Below are 21999 nucleotides of genomic sequence, written 5' to 3' on the forward strand. Positions count from 1 at the left end.
ATGAGTGGATTTAGGTATGACGATTCTAAGTGAAATAAGTCACACAGAAAAAGACACTTATCATAAGATATAACTTATAGAGGGAATGTAAAAACCGCTACCCTTGAACTGAATTACAAAACAGAACAGAGTCACACGTTTAGAAAACACACTATGGCTGCTTAACGGGAAAGGTGAGGTGGGGTGATGCATAAAACACGGGTTTCAAATTAGCTCAGATACCGTTCCAGAAACCCAATATATAATAGACAAGACCTACTCCTTGCTCAGTGAACTGGACTCAACACCCCCTATTCACCGCCCAAGAATATATCTGACTAGTAAGAATCTTAAAACCTATGTATTGATATCTCTCTGTAAGTGAGTCAAATGGGTGTAAAGTGGCATAAACACAGCAGTGAAAAGCAGCTAAACCCCATTATAAAAATCAATTACGTTTCAAAACCCGTGAAACAAAGACAGTGAAAGAGAGAGAAATTCTTACAAAATTCGTTCAGGGGCTGTGATGCCACCTGGATTGACCATATCTAGACCCACAGCTGATTGAGACATAAGGGTGGACACTCTTGGGGCTGAGAGGTTTGGTGAGGTTGGGTGAGAAAACGCAGACCCTTTAAAGTAATTCGGCGTGGTACCCATCCCATGGGTCCCAAATCTCCAGGTTCAAGGGCATCGTCCTACATTGAAAACATGCATGAGAAACCCCGAAGATGGTACACCGTGTGATCGGGAAAGGTTTCTAAAACGCACCTCATTTCTCATCTCCTTGTGCTCCGGTTCGCCATTCCAGCCGCTTTACTAGCAATCTCCCTCCTTGGAGAATCAGCACCTTTATCCTCCTGTTCCGTACAGGTTGCTAATTGTCCTGAGGATGAACGGGAAGAGGGGGAACCAATGAGAGACTAGCTCTAGGTGTTGGGGCAGGCACAGGTCATTCTATTTTCCCATCAGGAAGAAGAATTAACCACAGGCTCAGCCTGCCGCCAGGAACCAGAATACGGCCTGAAGCAATCCTGCGCTTTTGCGGCCAGCTCCCAAGAAAGCGAGTTGAAGAATGGAGCTCAGGGGCACTGCAATTCACAAACCTGCAGTCTTAGAAATGATAACTCTCGTCCACAAATATATTGAGGGAAGGCAACGAAGAAGATTTGAAAGCAAGGCAGAATTGCAGGAAACAGATTTCAGGAGGTAGATTCGAATCGCCTTTAAAGCACAGGAAAAGCGGCAAAACCTCGACAATGATGCCCTTGGCCAAAAAGGGCGTATGCGTTTTTTCCTGAATATATTCAGGAGAAAACGCATACGCCCTTTTTGGCCAACCAAGCAACCTGGAAAGGCAAATCAGCGCTACAAAGAAGTCTCGCTTCCCATCGGTCAAAAGGGCCATGCTGAATAAAGTGTCAAAACCAGAAAAGCTGGACAGGCCTTGGAGAAATGGGAGCCTTGCTACGCTGATGGGCGGGATGTAAATTGCCAACAGCCACACTGGAGAAGTGTACGGTGTGTCCTGAAACATCTAAAAAACTCAGCTTAGAGACCATAGGGCACTTCCTCTCATGGGCGTATAAATTGGGAAAACTAAAAATCAGCAAGACACAGGCACCCCAAAGTTTTGGGCTGCTCTGTTGACAAGAACCTCCACTTCGTTACACCTTAAATATCCCAGGAAAGAGAAGAATGGATAAAGAAGTTGTGGTCCTTATGTACAATGGAATATCACTCAGCCATGAAATCAACGTCATAAGGCTAGTAGCAGCATGATGAGTGGATTTAGGTACGACGATTCTAAGTGAAATAAGTCACACAGAAAAAGACACTTATCATGAGATATCACTTATAGAGGGAATGTCAAAACCGCTACCCTTGAACTGAATTACAAAACAGAACAGAGTCACACGTTTAGAAAACACACTATGGCTGCTTAACGGGAAAGGTGAGGTGGGGTGATGCATAAAACAAGGGTTTCAAATTAGCTCAGATACCGTTCCAGAAACCCAATATGTAATAGACAAGACCTACTCCTTGCTCAGTGAACTGGACTCAACACCCCCTATTCACCGCCCAAGAATATATCTGACTAGTAAGAATCTTAAAACCTATGTATTGATATCTCTCTGTAAGTGAGTCAAGTGGGTATAAAGCGGCATAAACACAGCAGTGAAAAGCAGCTAAACCCCATTATAAAAATCAATTACTTTAAAAAACCCGTGAAACAAAGACAGTGAAAGAGAGAGAAATTCTTACAAAATTCGTTCAGGAGCTGTGATGCCACCTGGATTGACCATATCTAGACCCACAGCTGATTGAGACATAAGGGTGGACACTCTTGGGGCTGAGAGGTTTGGTGAGGTTGGGTGAGAAAACGCAGACCCTTTAAAGTAATACGGCGTGGTACCCATCCCATGGGTCCCAAATCTCCAGGTTCAAGGGCATCGTCCTATATTGAAAACATGCATGAGAAACCCCGAAGATGGTACACCGTGTGATCGGGAAAGGTTTCTAAAACGCACCTCATTTCTCATCTCCTTGTGCTCCGGTTCGCCATTCCAGCCGCTTTACTAGCAATCTCCCTCCTTGGAGAATCAGCACCTTTATCCTCCTGTTCCGTACAGGTTGCTAATTGTCCTGAGGATGAACGGGAAGAGGGGGAACCAATGAGAGACTAGCTCTAGGTGTTGGGACAGGCACAGGTCACTCTATTTTCCCATCAGGAAGAAGAATTAACCACAGGCTCAGCCTGCCACCAGGAACCAGAAGACGGCCTGAAGCAATCCTGCGCTTTTGCGGCCAGCTCCCAAGAAAGCGAGTTGAAGAATGGAGCTCAGGGGCACTACAATTCACAAACCTGCAGACTTAGAAATGATAACTCTCGTCCACAAATATATTGAGGGAAGGCAACGAAGAGGATTTGAAAGCAAGGCAGAATTGCAGGAAACAGATTTCAGGAGGTAGATTCGAATCGCCTTTAAAGCACAGGAAAAGCGGCAAAACCTCGACAATGATGCCCTTGGTCAAAAAGGGCGTATGCGTTTTTTCCTGAATATATTCAGGAGAAAACGCATACGCCCTTTTTGGCCAACCAAGCAACCTGGAAAGGCAAATCAGCGCTACAAAGAAGTCTCGCTTCCCATCGGTCAAAAGGGCCATGCTGAATAAAGTGTCAAAACCAGAAATGCAGGACAGGCCATGGAGAAATGGGAGCCTTGCTACGCTGATGGGTGGGATGTAAATTGCTAACAGCCACTCCGGAGAAGTGTACGGTGTGTCCTGAAACATCTAAAAAACTCAGCTTAGAGACCATAGGGCACTTCCTCTCATGGGCGTATAAATTGGGAAAACTGAAAATCAGCAAGACACAGGCACCCAAAAGTTTTGGGCTACTCTCTTGACAAGAACCTCCACTTCGTTACACCTTAAATATCCCAGGAAAGAGAAGAATGGATAAAGAAGTTGCGGTCCTTATGTACAATGGAATATCACTCAGCCATGAAATCAACGTCATAAGGCTAGTAGCAGCATGATGAGTGGATTTAGGTACGACCATTCTAAGTGAAATAAGTCACACAGAAAAAGACACTTATCATGAGATATCACTTATAGAGGGAATGTCAAAACCGCTACCCTTGAACTGAATTACAAAACAGAACAGAGTCACACGTTTAGAAAACACACTATGGCTGCTTAACGGGAAAGGTGAGGTGGGGTGATGCATAAAACAAGGGTTTCAAATTAGCTCAGATACCGTTCCAGAAACCCAATATGTAATAGACAAGACCTACTCCTTGCTCAGTGAACTGGACTCAACACCCCCTATTCACCGCCCAAGAATATATCTGACTAGTAAGTATCTTCAAACCTATGTATTGATATCTCTCTGTAAGTGAGTCAAGTGGGTGTAAAGCGGCATAAACACAGCAGTGAAAAGCAGCCAAACCCCATTATAAAAATCAATTACTTTTCAAAACCCGTGAAACAAAGACAGTGAAAGAGAGAGAAATTCTTACAAAATTCTTTCAGGGGCTGTGATGCCACCTGGATTGACCATATCTAGACCCACAGCTGATTGAGACATAAGGGTGGACACTCTTGGGGCTGAGAGGTTTGGTGAGGTTGGGTGAGAAAACGCAGACCCTTTAAAGTAATACGGCGTGGTACCCATCCCATGGGTCCCAAATCTCCAGGTTCAAGGGCATCGTCCTATATTGAAAACATGCATGAGAAACCCCGAAGATGGTACACCGTGTGATCGGGAAAGGTTTCTAAAACGCACCTCATTTCTCATCTCCTTGTGCTCCGGTTCGCCATTCCAGCCGCTTTACTAGCAATCTCCCTCCTTGGAGAATCAGCACCTTTATCCTCCTGTTCCGTACAGGTTGCTAATTGTCCTGAGGATGAACGGGAAGAGGGGGAACCAATGAGAGACTAGCTCTAGGTGTTGGGACAGGCACAGGTCACTCTATTTTCCCATCAGGAAGAAGAATTAACCACAGGCTCAGCCTGCCACCAGGAACCAGAAGACGGCCTGAAGCAATCCTGCGCTTTTGCGGCCAGCTCCCAAGAAAGCGAGTTGAAGAATGGAGCTCAGGGGCACTACAATTCACAAACCTGCAGACTTAGAAATGATAACTCTCGTCCACAAATATATTGAGGGAAGGCAACGAAGAGGATTTGAAAGCAAGGCAGAATTGCAGGAAACAGATTTCAGGAGGTAGATTCGAATCGCCTTTAAAGCACAGGAAAAGCGGCAAAACCTCGACAATGATGCCCTTGGTCAAAAAGGGCGTATGCGTTTTTTCCTGAATATATTCAGGAGAAAACGCATACGCCCTTTTTGGCCAACCAAGCAACCTGGAAAGGCAAATCAGCGCTACAAAGAAGTCTCGCTTCCCATCGGTCAAAAGGGCCATGCTGAATAAAGTGTCAAAACCAGAAATGCAGGACAGGCCATGGAGAAATGGGAGCCTTGCTACGCTGATGGGCGGGATGTAAATTGCTAACAGCCACTCCGGAGAAGTGTACGGTGTGTCCTGAAACATCTAAAAAACTCAGCTTAGAGACCATAGGGCACTTCCTCTCATGGGCGTATAAATTGGGAAAACTGAAAATCAGCAAGACACAGGCACCCAAAAGTTTTGGGCTACTCTCTTGACAAGAACCTCCACTTCGTTACACCTTAAATATCCCAGGAAAGAGAAGAATGGATAAAGAAGTTGCGGTCCTTATGTACAATGGAATATCACTCAGCCATGAAATCAACGTCATAAGGCTAGTAGCAGCATGATGAGTGGATTTAGGTACGACGATTCTAAGTGAAATAAGTCACACAGAAAAAGACACTTATCATGAGATATCACTTATAGAGGGAATGTCAAAACCGCTACCCTTGAACTGAATTACAAAACAGAACAGAGTCACACGTTTAGAAAACACACTATGGCTGCTTAACGGGAAAGGTGAGGTGGGGTGATGCATAAAACAAGGGTTTCAAATTAGCTCAGATACCGTTCCAGAAACCCAATATGTAATAGACAAGACCTACTCCTTGCTCAGTGAACTGGACTCAACACCCCCTATTCACCGCCCAAGAATATATCTGACTAGTAAGTATCTTCAAACCTATGTATTGATATCTCTCTGTAAGTGAGTCAAGTGGGTGTAAAGCGGCATAAACACAGCAGTGAAAAGCAGCCAAACCCCATTATAAAAATCAATTACTTTTCAAAACCCGTGAAACAAAGACAGTGAAAGAGAGAGAAATTCTTACAAAATTCTTTCAGGGGCTGTGATGCCACCTGGATTGACCATATCTAGACCCACAGCTGATTGAGACATAAGGGTGGACACTCTTGGGGCTGAGAGGTTTGGTGAGGTTGGGTGAGCAAACGCAGACCCTTTAAAGTAATACGGCGTGGTACCCATCCCATGGGTCCCAAATCTCCAGGTTCAAGGGCATCTTCCTATATTGAAAACATGCATGAGAAACCCCGAAGATGGTACACCGTGTGATCGGGAAAGGTTTCTAAAACGCACCTCATTTCTCATCTCCTTGTGCTCCGGTTCGCCATTCCAGCCGCTTTACTAGCAATCTCCCTCCTTGGAGAATCAGCACCTTTATCCTCCTGTTCCGTACAGGTTGCTAATTGTCCTGAGGATGAACGGGAAGAGGGGGAACCAATGAGAGACTAGCTCTAGGTGTTGGGACAGGCACAGGTCACTCTATTTTCCCATCAGGAAGAAGAATTAACCACAGGCTCAGCCTGCCACCAGGAACCAGAAGACGGCCTGAAGCAATCCTGCGCTTTTGCGGCCAGCTCCCAAGAAAGCGAGTTGAAGAATGGAGCTCAGGGGCACTACAATTCACAAACCTGCAAACTTAGAAATGATAACTCTCGTCCACAAATATATTGAGGGAAGGCAACGAAGAGGATTTGAAAGCAAGGCAGAATTGCAGGAAACAGATTTCAGGAGGTAGATTCGAATCGCCTTTAAAGCACAGGAAAAGCGGCAAAACCTCGACAATGATGCCCTTGGCCAAAAAGGGCGTATGCGTTTTTTCCTGAATATATTCAGGAGAAAACGCATACGCCCTTTTTGGCCAACCAAGCAACCTGGAAAGGCAAATCAGCGCTACAAAGAAGTCTCGCTTCCCATCGGTCAAAAGGGCCATGCTGAATAAAGTGTCAAAACCAGAAATGCTGGACAGGCCTTGGAGAAATGGGAGCCTTGCTACGCTGATGGGCGGGATGTAAATTGCCAACAGCCACACTGGAGAAGTGTACGGTGTGTCCTGAAACATCTAAAAAACTCAGCTTAGAGACCATAGGGCACTTCCTCTCATGGGCGTATAAATTGGGAAAACTAAAAATCAGCAAGACACAGGCACCCCAAAGTTTTGGGCTGCTCTGTTGACAAGAACCTCCACTTCGTTACACCTTAAATATCCCAGGAAAGAGAAGAATGGATAAAGAAGTTGTGGTCTTTATGTACAATGGAATATCACTCAGCCATGAAATCAACGTCATAAGGCTAGTAGCAGCATGATGAGTGGATTTAGGTACGACGATTCTAAGTGAAATAAGTCACACAGAAAAAGACACTTATCATGAGATATCACTTATAGAGGGAATGTCAAAACCGCTACCCTTGAACTGAATTACAAAACAGAACAGAGTCACACGTTTAGAAAACACACTATGGCTGCTTAACGGGAAAGGTGAGGTGGGGTGATGCATAAAACAAGGGTTTCAAATTAGCTCAGATACCGTTCCAGAAACCCAATATGTAATAGACAAGACCTACTCCTTGCTCAGTGAACTGGACTCAACACCCCCTATTCACCGCCCAAGAATATATCTGACTAGTAAGAATCTTAAAACCTATGTATTGATATCTCTCTGTAAGTGAGTCAAATGGGTGTAAAGCGGCATAAACACAGCAGTGAAAAGCAGCTAAACCCCATTATAAAAATCAATTACGTTTCAAAACCCGTGAAACAAAGACAGTGAAAGAGAGAGAAATTCTTACAAAATTCGTTCAGGAGCTGTGATGCCACCTGGATTGACCATATCTAGACCCACAGCTGATTGAGACATAAGGGTGGACACTCTTGGGGCTGAGAGGTTTGGTGAGGTTGGGTGAGAAAACGCAGACCCTTTAAAGTAATACGGCGTGGTACCCATCCCATGGGTCCCAAATCTCCAGGTTCAAGGGCATCGTCCTACATTGAAAACATGCATGAGAAACCCCGAAGATGGTACACCGTGTGATCGGGAAAGGTTTCTAAAACGCACCTCATTTCTCATCTCCTTGTGCTCCCGTTCGCCATTCCAGCCGCTTTACTAGCAATCTCCCTCCTTGGAGAATCAGCACCTTTATCCTCCTGTTCCGTACAGGTTGCAAATTGTCCTGAGGATGAACGGGAAGAGGGGGAACCAATGAGAGACTAGCTCTAGGTGTTGGGGCAGGCACAGGTCATTCTATTTTCCCATCAGGAAGAAGAATTAACCACAGGCTCAGCCTGCCGCCAGGAACCAGAATACGGCCTGAAGCAATCCTGCGCTTTTGCGGCCAGCTCCCAAGAAAGCGAGTTGAAGAATGGAGCTCAGGGGCACTGCAATTCACAAACCTGCAGTCTTAGAAATGATAACTCTCGTCCACAAATATATTGAGGGAAGGCAACGAAGAGGATTTGAAAGCAAGGCAGAATTGCAGGAAACAGATTTCAGGAGGTAGATTCGAATCGCCTTTAAAGCACAGGAAAAGCGGCAAAACCTCGACAATGATGCCCTTGGCCAAAAAGGGCGTATGCGTTTTTTCCTGAATATATTCAGGAAAAAACGCATACGCCCTTTTTGGCCAACCAAGCAACCTGGAAAGGCAAATCAGCGCTACAAAGAAGTCTCGCTTCCCATCGGTCAAAAGGGCCATGCTGAATAAAGTGTCCAAACCAGAAATGCAGGACAGGCCATGGAGAAATGGGAGCCTTGCTACGCTGATGGGCGGGATGTAAATTGCCAACAGCCACTCTGGAGAAGTGTACAGTGTGTCCTGAAACATCTAAAAAACTCAGCTTAGAGAGCATAGCGCACTTCCACTCATGGGCGTATAAATTGGGAAAACTAAAAATCAGCATGACACAGGCACCCCAAAGTTTTGGGCTACTCTGTTGACAAGAACCTCCACTTCGCTACACCTTAAATATCCCAGGAAAGAGAAGAATGGATAAAGAAGTTGTGGTCCTTATGTACAATGGAATATCACTCAGCCATGAAATCAATGTCATAAGGCTAGTAGCAGCATGATGAGTGGATTTAGGTATGACGATTCTAAGTGAAATAAGTCACACAGAAAAAGACACTTATCATAAGATATCACTCATAGAGGGAATGTAAAAACCGCTACCCTTGAACTGAATTACAAAACAGAACAGAGTCACACGTTTAGAAAACACACTATGGCTGCTTAACGGGAAAGGTGAGGTGGGGTGATGCATAAAACACGGGTTTCAAATTAGCTCAGATACCGTTCCAGAAACCCAATATGTAATAGACAAGACCTACTCCTTGCTCAGTGAACTGGACTCAACACCCCCTATTCACCGCCCAAGAATATATCTGACTAGTAAGAATCTTAAAACCTATGTATTGATATCTCTCTGTAAGTGAGTCAAATGGGTGTAAAGCGGCATAAACACAGCAGTGAAAAGCAGCTAAACCCCATTATAAAAATCAATTACGTTTCAAAACCCGTGAAACAAAGACAGTGAAAGAGAGAGAAATTCTTACAAAATTCGTTCAGGAGCTGTGATGCCACCTGGATTGACCATATCTAGACCCACAGCTGATTGAGACATAAGGGTGGACACTCTTGGGGCTGAGAGGTTTGGTGAGGTTGGGTGAGAAAACGCAGACCCTTTAAAGTAATACGGCGTGGTACCCATCCCATGGGTCCCAAATCTCCAGGTTCAAGGGCATCGTCCTACATTGAAAACATGCATGAGAAACCCCGAAGATGGTACACCGTGTGATCGGGAAAGGTTTCTAAAACGCACCTCATTTCTCATCTCCTTGTGCTCCCGTTCGCCATTCCAGCCGCTTTACTAGCAATCTCCCTCCTTGGAGAATCAGCACCTTTATCCTCCTGTTCCGTACAGGTTGCAAATTGTCCTGAGGATGAACGGGAAGAGGGGGAACCAATGAGAGACTAGCTCTAGGTGTTGGGGCAGGCACAGGTCATTCTATTTTCCCATCAGGAAGAAGAATTAACCACAGGCTCAGCCTGCCGCCAGGAACCAGAATACGGCCTGAAGCAATCCTGCGCTTTTGCGGCCAGCTCCCAAGAAAGCGAGTTGAAGAATGGAGCTCAGGGGCACTGCAATTCACAAACCTGCAGTCTTAGAAATGATAACTCTCGTCCACAAATATATTGAGGGAAGGCAACGAAGAGGATTTGAAAGCAAGGCAGAATTGCAGGAAACAGATTTCAGGAGGTAGATTCGAATCGCCTTTAAAGCACAGGAAAAGCGGCAAAACCTCGACAATGATGCCCTTGGCCAAAAAGGGCGTATGCGTTTTTTCCTGAATATATTCAGGAAAAAACGCATACGCCCTTTTTGGCCAACCAAGCAACCTGGAAAGGCAAATCAGCGCTACAAAGAAGTCTCGCTTCCCATCGGTCAAAAGGGCCATGCTGAATAAAGTGTCCAAACCAGAAATGCAGGACAGGCCATGGAGAAATGGGAGCCTTGCTACGCTGATGGGCGGGATGTAAATTGCCAACAGCCACTCTGGAGAAGTGTACAGTGTGTCCTGAAACATCTAAAAAACTCAGCTTAGAGAGCATAGCGCACTTCCACTCATGGGCGTATAAATTGGGAAAACTAAAAATCAGCATGACACAGGCACCCCAAAGTTTTGGGCTACTCTGTTGACAAGAACCTCCACTTCGCTACACCTTAAATATCCCAGGAAAGAGAAGAATGGATAAAGAAGTTGTGGTCCTTATGTACAATGGAATATCACTCAGCCATGAAATCAATGTCATAAGGCTAGTAGCAGCATGATGAGTGGATTTAGGTATGACGATTCTAAGTGAAATAAGTCACACAGAAAAAGACACTTATCATAAGATATCACTCATAGAGGGAATGTAAAAACCGCTACCCTTGAACTGAATTACAAAACAGAACAGAGTCACACGTTTAGAAAACACACTATGGCTGCTTAACGGGAAAGGTGAGGTGGGGTGATGCATAAAACAAGGGTTTCAAATTAGCTCAGATACCGTTCCAGAAACCCAATATGTAATAGACAAGACCTACTCCTTGCTCAGTGAACTGGACTCAACACCCCCTATTCACCGCCCAAGAATATATCTGACTAGTAAGAATCTTAAAACCTATGTATTGATATCTCTCTGTAAGTGAGTCAAGTGGGTGTAAAGCGGCATAAACACAGCAGTGAAAAGCAGCTAAACCCCATTATAAAAATCAATTACTTTAAAAAACCCGTGAAACAAAGACAGTGAAAGAGAGAGAAATTCTTACAAAATTCGTTCAGGGGCTGTGATGCCACCTGGATTGACCATATCTAGACCCACAGCTGATTGAGACATAAGGGTGGACACTCGTGGGGCTGAGAGGTTTGGTGAGGTTGGCTGAGCTAACGCAGACCCTTTAAAGTAATTCGGCGTGGTACCCATCCCATGGGTCCCAAATCTCCAGGTTCAAGGGCATCGTCCTACATTGAAAACATGCATGAGAAACCCCGAAGATGGTACACCGTGTGATCGGGAAAGGTTTCTAAAACGCACCTCATTTCTCATCTCCTTGTGCTCCGGTTCGCCATTCCAGCCGCTTTACTAGCAATCTCCCTCCTTGGAGAATCAGCACCTTTATCCTCCTGTTCCGTACAGGTTGCTAATTGTCCTGAGGATGAACGGGAAGAGGGGGAACCAATGAGAGACTAGCTCTAGGTGTTGGGGCAGGCACAGGTCATTCTATTTTCCCATCAGGAAGAAGAATTAACCACAGGCTCAGCCTGCCGCCAGGAACCAGAATACGGCCTGAAGCAATCCTGCGCTTTTGCGGCCAGCTCCCAAGAAAGCGAGTTGAAGAATGGAGCTCAGGGGCACTGCAATTCACAAACCTGCAGTCTTAGAAATGATAACTCTCGTCCACAAATATATTGAGGGAAGGCAACGAAGAAGATTTGAAAGCAAGGCAGAATTGCAGGAAACAGATTTCAGGAGGTAGATTCGAATCGCCTTTAAAGCACAGGAAAAGCGGCAAAACCTCGACAATGATGCCCTTGGCCAAAAAGGGCGTATGCGTTTTTTCCTGAATATATTCAGGAAAAAATGCATACGCCCTTTTTGGCCAACCAAGCAACCTGGAAAGGCAAATCAGCGCTACAAAGAAGTCTCGCTTCCCATCGGTCAAAAGGGCCATGCTGAATAAAGTGTCAAAACCAGAAATGCAGGACAGGCCATGGAGAAATGGGAGCCTTGCTACGCTGATGGGCGGGATGTAAATTGCCAACAGCCACTCTGGAGAAGTGTACAGTGTGTCCTGAAACATCTAAAAAACTCAGCTTAGAGAGCATAGCGCACTTCCACTCATGGGCGTATAAATTGGGAAAACTAAAAATCAGCATGACACAGGCACCCCAAAGTTTTGAGCTACTCTGTTGACAAGAACCTCCACTTCGCTACACCTTAAATATCCCAGGAAAGAGAAGAATGGATAAAGAAGTTGCGGTCCTTATGTACAATGGAATATCACTCAGCCATGAAATCAATGTCATAAGGCTAGTAGCAGCATGATGAGTGGATTTAGGTATGACGATTCTAAGTGAAATAAGTCACACAGAAAAAGACACTTATCATAAGATATAACTTATAGAGGGAATGTAAAAACCGCTACCCTTGAACTGAATTACAAAACAGAACAGAGTCACACGTTTAGAAAACACACTATGGCTGCTTAAAGGGAAAGGTGAGGTGGGGTGATGCATAAAACACGGGTTTCAAATTAGCTCAGATACCGTTCCAGAAACCCAATATATAATAGACAAGACCTACTCCTTGCTCAGTGAACTGGACTCAACACCCCCTATTCACCGCCCAAGTATATATCTGACTAGTAAGAATCTTAAAACCTATGTATTGATATCTCTCTGTAAGTGAGTCAAATGGGTGTAAAGCGGCATAAACACAGCAGTGAAAAGCAGCTAAACCCCATTATAAAAATCAATTACGTTTCAAAACCCGTGAAACAAAGACAGTGAAAGAGAGAGAAATTCTTACAAAATTCGTTCAGGGGCTGTGATGCCACCTGGATTGACCATATCTAGACCCACAGCTGATTGAGACATAAGGGTGGACACTCTTGGGGCTGAGAGGTTTGGTGAGGTTGGGTGAGAAAACGCAGACCCTTTAAAGTAATTCGGCGTGGTACCCATCCCATGGGTCCCAAATCTCCAGGTTCAAGGGCATCGTCCTACATTGAAAACATGCATGAGAAACCCCGAAGATGGTACACCGTGTGATCGGGAAAGGTTTCTAAAACGCACCTCATTTCTCATCTCCTTGTGCTCCGGTTCGCCATTCCAGCCGCTTTACTAGCAATCTCCCTCCTTGGAGAATCAGCACCTTTATCCTCCTGTTCCGTACAGGTTGCAAATTGTCCTGAGGATGAACGGGAAGAGGGGGAACCAATGAGAGACTAGCTCTAGGTGTTGGGGCAGGCACAGGTCATTCTATTTTCCCATCAGGAAGAAGAATTAACCACAGGCTCAGCCTGCCGCCAGGAACCAGAATACGGCCTGAAGCAATCCTGCGCTTTTGCGGCCAGCTCCCAAGAAAGCGAGTTGAAGAATGGAGCTCAGGGGCACTGCAATTCACAAACCTGCAGACTTAGAAATGATAACTCTCGTCCACAAATATATTGAGGGAAAGCAACGAAGAGGATTTGAAAGCAAGGCAGAATTGCAGGAAACAGATTTCAGGAGGTAGATTCGAATCGCCTTTAAAGCACAGGAAAAGCGGCAAAACCTCGACAATGATGCCCTTGGCCAAAAAGGGCGTATGCGTTTTTTCCTGAATATATTCAGGAGAAAACGCATACGCCCTTTTTGGCCAACCAAGCAACCTGGAAAGGCAAATCAGCGCTACAAAGAAGTCTCGCTTCCCATCGGTCAAAAGGGCCATGCTGAATAAAGTGTCAAAACCAGAAAAGCTGGACAGGCCTTGGAGAAATGGGAGCCTTGCTACGCTGATGGGCGGGATGTAAATTGCCAACAGCCACACTGGAGAAGTGTACGGTGTGTCCTGAAACATCTAAAAAACTCAGCTTAGAGACCATAGGGCACTTCCTCTCATGGGCGTATAAATTGGGAAAACTAAAAATCAGCAAGACACAGGCACCCCAAAGTTTTGGGCTGCTCTGTTGACAAGAACCTCCACTTCGTTACACCTTAAATATCCCAGGAAAGAGAAGAATGGATAAAGAAGTTGTGGTCCTTATGTACAATGGAATATCACTCAGCCATGAAATCAACGTCATAAGGCTAGTAGCAGCATGATGAGTGGATTTAGGTACGACGATTCTAAGTGAAATAAGTCACACAGAAAAAGACACTTATCATGAGATATCACTTATAGAGGGAATGTCAAAACCGCTACCCTTGAACTGAATTACAAAACAGAACAGAGTCACACGTTTAGAAAACACACTATGGCTGCTTAACGGGAAAGGTGAGGTGGGGTGATGCATAAAACAAGGGTTTCAAATTAGCTCAGATACCGTTCCAGAAACCCAATATGTAATAGACAAGACCTACTCCTTGCTCAGTGAACTGGACTCAACACCCCCTATTCACCGCCCAAGAATATATCTGACTAGTAAGAATCTTAAAACCTATGTATTGATATCTCTCTGTAAGTGAGTCAAGTGGGTATAAAGCGGCATAAACACAGCAGTGAAAAGCAGCTAAACCCCATTATAAAAATCAATTACTTTAAAAAACCCGTGAAACAAAGACAGTGAAAGAGAGAGAAATTCTTACAAAATTCGTTCAGGAGCTGTGATGCCACCTGGATTGACCATATCTAGACCCACAGCTGATTGAGACATAAGGGTGGACACTCTTGGGGCTGAGAGGTTTGGTGAGGTTGGGTGAGAAAACGCAGACCCTTTAAAGTAATACGGCGTGGTACCCATCCCATGGGTCCCAAATCTCCAGGTTCAAGGGCATCTTCCTATATTGAAAACATGCATGAGAAACCCCGAAGATGGTACACCGTGTGATCGGGAAAGGTTTCTAAAACGCACCTCATTTCTCATCTCCTTGTGCTCCGGTTCGCCATTCCAGCCGCTTTACTAGCAATCTCCCTCCTTGGAGAATCAGCACCTTTATCCTCCTGTTCCGTACAGGTTGCTAATTGTCCTGAGGATGAACGGGAAGAGGGGGAACCAATGAGAGACTAGCTCTAGGTGTTGGGACAGGCACAGGTCACTCTATTTTCCCATCAGGAAGAAGAATTAACCACAGGCTCAGCCTGCCACCAGGAACCAGAAGACGGCCTGAAGCAATCCTGCGCTTTTGCGGCCAGCTCCCAAGAAAGCGAGTTGAAGAATGGAGCTCAGGGGCACTACAATTCACAAACCTGCAGACTTAGAAATGATAACTCTCGTCCACAAATATATTGAGGGAAGGCAACGAAGAGGATTTGAAAGCAAGGCAGAATTGCAGGAAACAGATTTCAGGAGGTAGATTCGAATCGCCTTTAAAGCACAGGAAAAGCGGCAAAACCTCGACAATGATGCCCTTGGTCAAAAAGGGCGTATGCGTTTTTTCCTGAATATATTCAGGAGAAAACGCATACGCCCTTTTTGGCCAACCAAGCAACCTGGAAAGGCAAATCAGCGCTACAAAGAAGTCTCGCTTCCCATCGGTCAAAAGGGCCATGCTGAATAAAGTGTCAAAACCAGAAATGCAGGACAGGCCATGGAGAAATGGGAGCCTTGCTACGCTGATGGGCGGGATGTAAATTGCTAACAGCCACTCCGGAGAAGTGTACGGTGTGTCCTGAAACATCTAAAAAACTCAGCTTAGAGACCATAGGGCACTTCCTCTCATGGGCGTATAAATTGGGAAAACTGAAAATCAGCAAGACACAGGCACCCAAAAGTTTTGGGCTACTCTCTTGACAAGAACCTCCACTTCGTTACACCTTAAATATCCCAGGAAAGAGAAGAATGGATAAAGAAGTTGCGGTCCTTATGTACAATGGAATATCACTCAGCCATGAAATCAACGGCATAAGGCTAGTAGCAGCATGATGAGTGGATTTAGGTACGACCATTCTAAGTGAAATAAGTCACACAGAAAAAGACACTTATCATGAGATATCACTTATAGAGGGAATGTCAAAACCGCTACCCTTGAACTGAATTACAAAACAGAACAGAGTCACACGTTTAGAAAACACACTATGGCTGCTTAACGGGAAAGGTGAGGTGGGGTGATGCATAAAACAAGGGTTTCAAATTAGCTCAGATACCGTTCCATAAACCCAATATGTAATAGACAAGACCTACTCCTTGCTCAGTGAACTGGACTCAACACCCCCTATTCACCGCCCAAGAATATATCTGACTAGTAATTATCTTCAAACCTATGTATTGATATCTCTCTGTAAGTGAGTCAAGTGGGTGTAAAGCGGCATAAACACAGCAGTGAAAAGCAGCCAAACCCCATTATAAAAATCAATTACTTTTCAAAACCCGTGAAACAAAGACAGTGAAAGAGAGAGAAATTCTTACAAAATTCTTTCAGGGGCTGTGATGCCACCTGGATTGACCATATCTAGACCCACAGCTGATTGAGACATAAGGGTGGACACTCTTGGGGCTGAGAGGTTTGGTGAGGTTGGGTGAGCAAACGCAGACCCTTTAAAGTAATACGGCGTGGTACCCATCCCATGGGTCCCAAATCTCCAGGTTCAAGGGCATCTTCCTATATTGAAAACATGCATGAGAAACCCCGAAGATGGTACACCGTGTGATCGGGAAAGGTTTCTAAAACGCACCTCATTTCTCATCTCCTTGTGCTCCGGTTCGCCATTCCAGCCGCTTTACTAGCAATCTCCCTCCTTGGAGAATCAGCACCTTTATCCTCCTGTTCCGTACAGGTTGCTAATTGTCCTGAGGATGAACGGGAAGAGGGGGAACCAATGAGAGACTAGCTCTAGGTGTTGGGACAGGCACAGGTCACTCTATTTTCCCATCAGGAAGAAGAATTAACCACAGGCTCAGCCTGCCACCAGGAACCAGAAGACGGCCTGAAGCAATCCTGCGCTTTTGCGGCCAGCTCCCAAGAAAGCGAGTTGAAGAATGGAGCTCAGGGGCACTACAATTCACAAACCTGCAAACTTAGAAATGATAACTCTCGTCCACAAATATATTGAGGGAAGGCAACGAAGAGGATTTGAAAGCAAGGCAGAATTGCAGGAAACAGATTTCAGGAGGTAGATTCGAATCGCCTTTAAAGCACAGGAAAAGCGGCAAAACCTCGACAATGATGCCCTTGGCCAAAAAGGGCGTATGCGTTTTTTCCTGAATATATTCAGGAGAAAACGCATACGCCCTTTTTGGCCAACCAAGCAACCTGGAAAGGCAAATCAGCGCTACAAAGAAGTCTCGCTTCCCATCGGTCAAAAGGGCCATGCTGAATAAAGTGTCAAAACCAGAAATGCTGGACAGGCCTTGGAGAAATGGGAGCCTTGCTACGCTGATGGGCGGGATGTAAATTGCCAACAGCCACACTGGAGAAGTGTACGGTGTGTCCTGAAACATCTAAAAAACTCAGCTTAGAGACCATAGGGCACTTCCTCTCATGGGCGTATAAATTGGGAAAACTAAAAATCAGCAAGACACAGGCACCCCAAAGTTTTGGGCTGCTCTGTTGACAAGAACCTCCACTTCGTTACACCTTAAATATCCCAGGAAAGAGAAGAATGGATAAAGAAGTTGTGGTCCTTATGTACAATGGAATATCACTCAGCCATGAAATCAACGTCATAAGGCTAGTAGCAGCATGATGAGTGGATTTAGGTACGACGATTCTAAGTGAAATAAGTCACACAGAAAAAGACACTTATCATGAGATATCACTTATAGAGGGAATGTCAAAACCGCTACCCTTGAACTGAATTACAAAACAGAACAGAGTCACACGTTTAGAAAACACACTATGGCTGCTTAACGGGAAAGGTGAGGTGGGGTGATGCATAAAACAAGGGTTTCAAATTAGCTCAGATACCGTTCCAGAAACCCAATATGTAATAGACAAGACCTACTCCTTTCTCCGTGAACTGGACTCAACACCCCCTATTCACCGCCCAAGAATATATCTGACTAGTAAGAATCTTAAAACCTATGTATTGATATCTCTCTGTAAGTGAGTCAAGTGGGTGTAAAGCGGCATAAACACAGCAGTGAAAAGCAGCTAAACCCCATTATAAAAATCAATTACTTTAAAAAACCCGTGAAACAAAGACAGTGAAAGAGAGAGAAATTCTTACAAAATTCGTTCAGGGGCTGTGATGCCACCTGGATTGACCATATCTAGACCCACAGCTGATTGAGACATAAGGGTGGACACTCGTGGGGCTGAGAGGTTTGGTGAGGTTGGCTGAGCTAACGCAGACCCTTTAAAGTAATTCGGCGTGGTACCCATCCCATGGGTCCCAAATCTCCAGGTTCAAGGGCATCGTCCTACATTGAAAACATGCATGAGAAACCCCGAAGATGGTACACCGTGTGATCGGGAAAGGTTTCTAAAACGCACCTCATTTCTCATCTCCTTGTGCTCCGGTTCGCCATTCCAGCCGCTTTACTAGCAATCTCCCTCCTTGGAGAATCAGCACCTTTATCCTCCTGTTCCGTACAGGTTGCAAATTGTCCTGAGGATGAACGGGAAGAGGGGGAACCAATGAGAGACTAGCTCTAGGTGTTGGGGCAGGCACAGGTCATTCTATTTTCCCATCAGGAAGAAGAATTAACCACAGGCTCAGCCTGCCGCCAGGAACCAGAATACGGCCTGAAGCAATCCTGCGCTTTTGCGGCCAGCTCCCAAGAAAGCGAGTTGAAGAATGGAGCTCAGGGGCACTGCAATTCACAAACCTGCAGTCTTAGAAATGATAACTCTCGTCCACAAATATATTGAGGGAAGGCAACGAAGAGGATTTGAAAGCAAGGCAGAATTGCAGGAAACAGATTTCAGGAGGTAGATTCGAATCGCCTTTAAAGCACAGGAAAAGCGGCAAAACCTCGACAATGATGCCCTTGGCCAAAAAGGGCGTATGCGTTTTTTCCTGAATATATTCAGGAAAAAACGCATACGCCCTTTTTGGCCAACCAAGCAACCTGGAAAGGCAAATCAGCGCTACAAAGAAGTCTCGCTTCCCATCGGTCAAAAGGGCCATGCTGAATAAAGTGTCCAAACCAGAAATGCAGGACAGGCCATGGAGAAATGGGAGCCTTGCTACGCTGATGGGCGGGATGTAAATTGCCAACAGCCACTCTGGAGAAGTGTACAGTGTGTCCTGAAACATCTAAAAAACTCAGCTTAGAGAGCATAGCGCACTTCCACTCATGGGCGTATAAATTGGGAAAACTAAAAATCAGCATGACACAGGCACCCCAAAGTTTTGGGCTACTCTGTTGACAAGAACCTCCACTTCGCTACACCTTAAATATCCCAGGAAAGAGAAGAATGGATAAAGAAGTTGTGGTCCTTATGTACAATGGAATATCACTCAGCCATGAAATCAATGTCATAAGGCTAGTAGCAGCATGATGAGTGGATTTAGGTATGACGATTCTAAGTGAAATAAGTCACACAGAAAAAGACACTTATCATAAGATATCACTCATAGAGGGAATGTAAAAACCGCTACCCTTGAACTGAATTACAAAACAGAACAGAGTCACACGTTTAGAAAACACACTATGGCTGCTTAACGGGAAAGGTGAGGTGGGGTGATGCATAAAACACGGGTTTCAAATTAGCTCAGATACCGTTCCAGAAACCCAATATGTAATAGACAAGACCTACTCCTTGCTCAGTGAACTGGACTCAACACCCCCTATTCACCGCCCAAGAATATATCTGACTAGTAAGAATCTTAAAACCTATGTATTGATATCTCTCTGTAAGTGAGTCAAATGGGTGTAAAGCGGCATAAACACAGCAGTGAAAAGCAGCTAAACCCCATTATAAAAATCAATTACGTTTCAAAACCCGTGAAACAAAGACAGTGAAAGAGAGAGAAATTCTTACAAAATTCGTTCAGGAGCTGTGATGCCACCTGGATTGACCATATCTAGACCCACAGCTGATTGAGACATAAGGGTGGACACTCTTGGGGCTGAGAGGTTTGGTGAGGTTGGGTGAGAAAACGCAGACCCTTTAAAGTAATACGGCGTGGTACCCATCCCATGGGTCCCAAATCTCCAGGTTCAAGGGCATCGTCCTACATTGAAAACATGCATGAGAAACCCCGAAGATGGTACACCGTGTGATCGGGAAAGGTTTCTAAAACGCACCTCATTTCTCATCTCCTTGTGCTCCCGTTCGCCATTCCAGCCGCTTTACTAGCAATCTCCCTCCTTGGAGAATCAGCACCTTTATCCTCCTGTTCCGTACAGGTTGCAAATTGTCCTGAGGATGAACGGGAAGAGGGGGAACCAATGAGAGACTAGCTCTAGGTGTTGGGGCAGGCACAGGTCATTCTATTTTCCCATCAGGAAGAAGAATTAACCACAGGCTCAGCCTGCCGCCAGGAACCAGAATACGGCCTGAAGCAATCCTGCGCTTTTGCGGCCAGCTCCCAAGAAAGCGAGTTGAAGAATGGAGCTCAGGGGCACTGCAATTCACAAACCTGCAGTCTTAGAAATGATAACTCTCGTCCACAAATATATTGAGGGAAGGCAACGAAGAGGATTTGAAAGCAAGGCAGAATTGCAGGTAACAGATTTCAGGAGGTAGATTCGAATCGCCTTTAAAGCACAGGAAAAGCGGCAAAACCTCGACAATGATGCCCTTGGCCAAAAAGGGCGTATGCGTTTTTTCCTGAATATATTCAGGAAAAAACGCATACGCCCTTTTTGGCCAACCAAGCAACCTGGAAAGGCAAATCAGCGCTACAAAGAAGTCTCGCTTCCCATCGGTCAAAAGGGCCATGCTGAATAAAGTGTCAAAACCAGAAATGCAGGACAGGCCATGGAGAAATGGGAGCCTTGCTACGCTGATGGGCGGGATGTAAATTGCCAACAGCCACTCTGGAGAAGTGTACAGTGTGTCCTGAAACATCTAAAAAACTCAGCTTAGAGAGCATAGCGCACTTCCACTCATGGGCGTATAAATTGGGAAAACTAAAAATCAGCATGACACAGGCACCCCAAAGTTTTGGGCTACTCTGTTGACAAGAACCTCCACTTCGCTACACCTTAAATATCCCAGGAAAGAGAAGAATGGATAAAGAAGTTGTGGTCCTTATGTACAATGGAATATCACTCAGCCATGAAATCAATGTCATAAGGCTAGTAGCAGCATGATGAGTGGATTTAGGTATGACGATTCTAAGTGAAATAAGTCACACAGAAAAAGACACTTATCATAAGATATCACTCATAGAGGGAATGTAAAAACCGCTACCCTTGAACTGAATTACAAAACAGAACAGAGTCACACGTTTAGAAAACACACTATGGCTGCTTAACGGGAAAGGTGAGGTGGGGTGATGCATAAAACAAGGGTTTCAAATTAGCTCAGATACCGTTCCAGAAACCCAATATGTAATAGACAAGACCTACTCCTTGCTCAGTGAACTGGACTCAACACCCCCTATTCACCGCCCAAGAATATATCTGACTAGTAAGAATCTTAAAACCTATGTATTGATATCTCTCTGTAAGTGAGTCAAGTGGGTGTAAAGCGGCATAAACACAGCAGTGAAAAGCAGCTAAACCCCATTATAAAAATCAATTACTTTAAAAAACCCGTGAAACAAAGACAGTGAAAGAGAGAGAAATTCTTACAAAATTCGTTCAGGGGCTGTGATGCCACCTGGATTGACCATATCTAGACCCACAGCTGATTGAGACATAAGGGTGGACACTCGTGGGGCTGAGAGGTTTGGTGAGGTTGGCTGAGCTAACGCAGACCCTTTAAAGTAATTCGGCGTGGTACCCATCCCATGGGTCCCAAATCTCCAGGTTCAAGGGCATCGTCCTACATTGAAAACATGCATGAGAAACCCCGAAGATGGTACACCGTGTGATCGGGAAAGGTTTCTAAAACGCACCTCATTTCTCATCTCCTTGTGCTCCGGTTCGCCATTCCAGCCGCTTTACTAGCAATCTCCCTCCTTGGAGAATCAGCACCTTTATCCTCCTGTTCCGTACAGGTTGCTAATTGTCCTGAGGATGAACGG

Source organism: Balaenoptera borealis (genome assembly GCF_965194805.1).
Source record: "Balaenoptera borealis genome assembly, chromosome: 9".
NCBI classification, from domain to species: domain Eukaryota; kingdom Metazoa; phylum Chordata; class Mammalia; order Artiodactyla; family Balaenopteridae; genus Balaenoptera; species Balaenoptera borealis.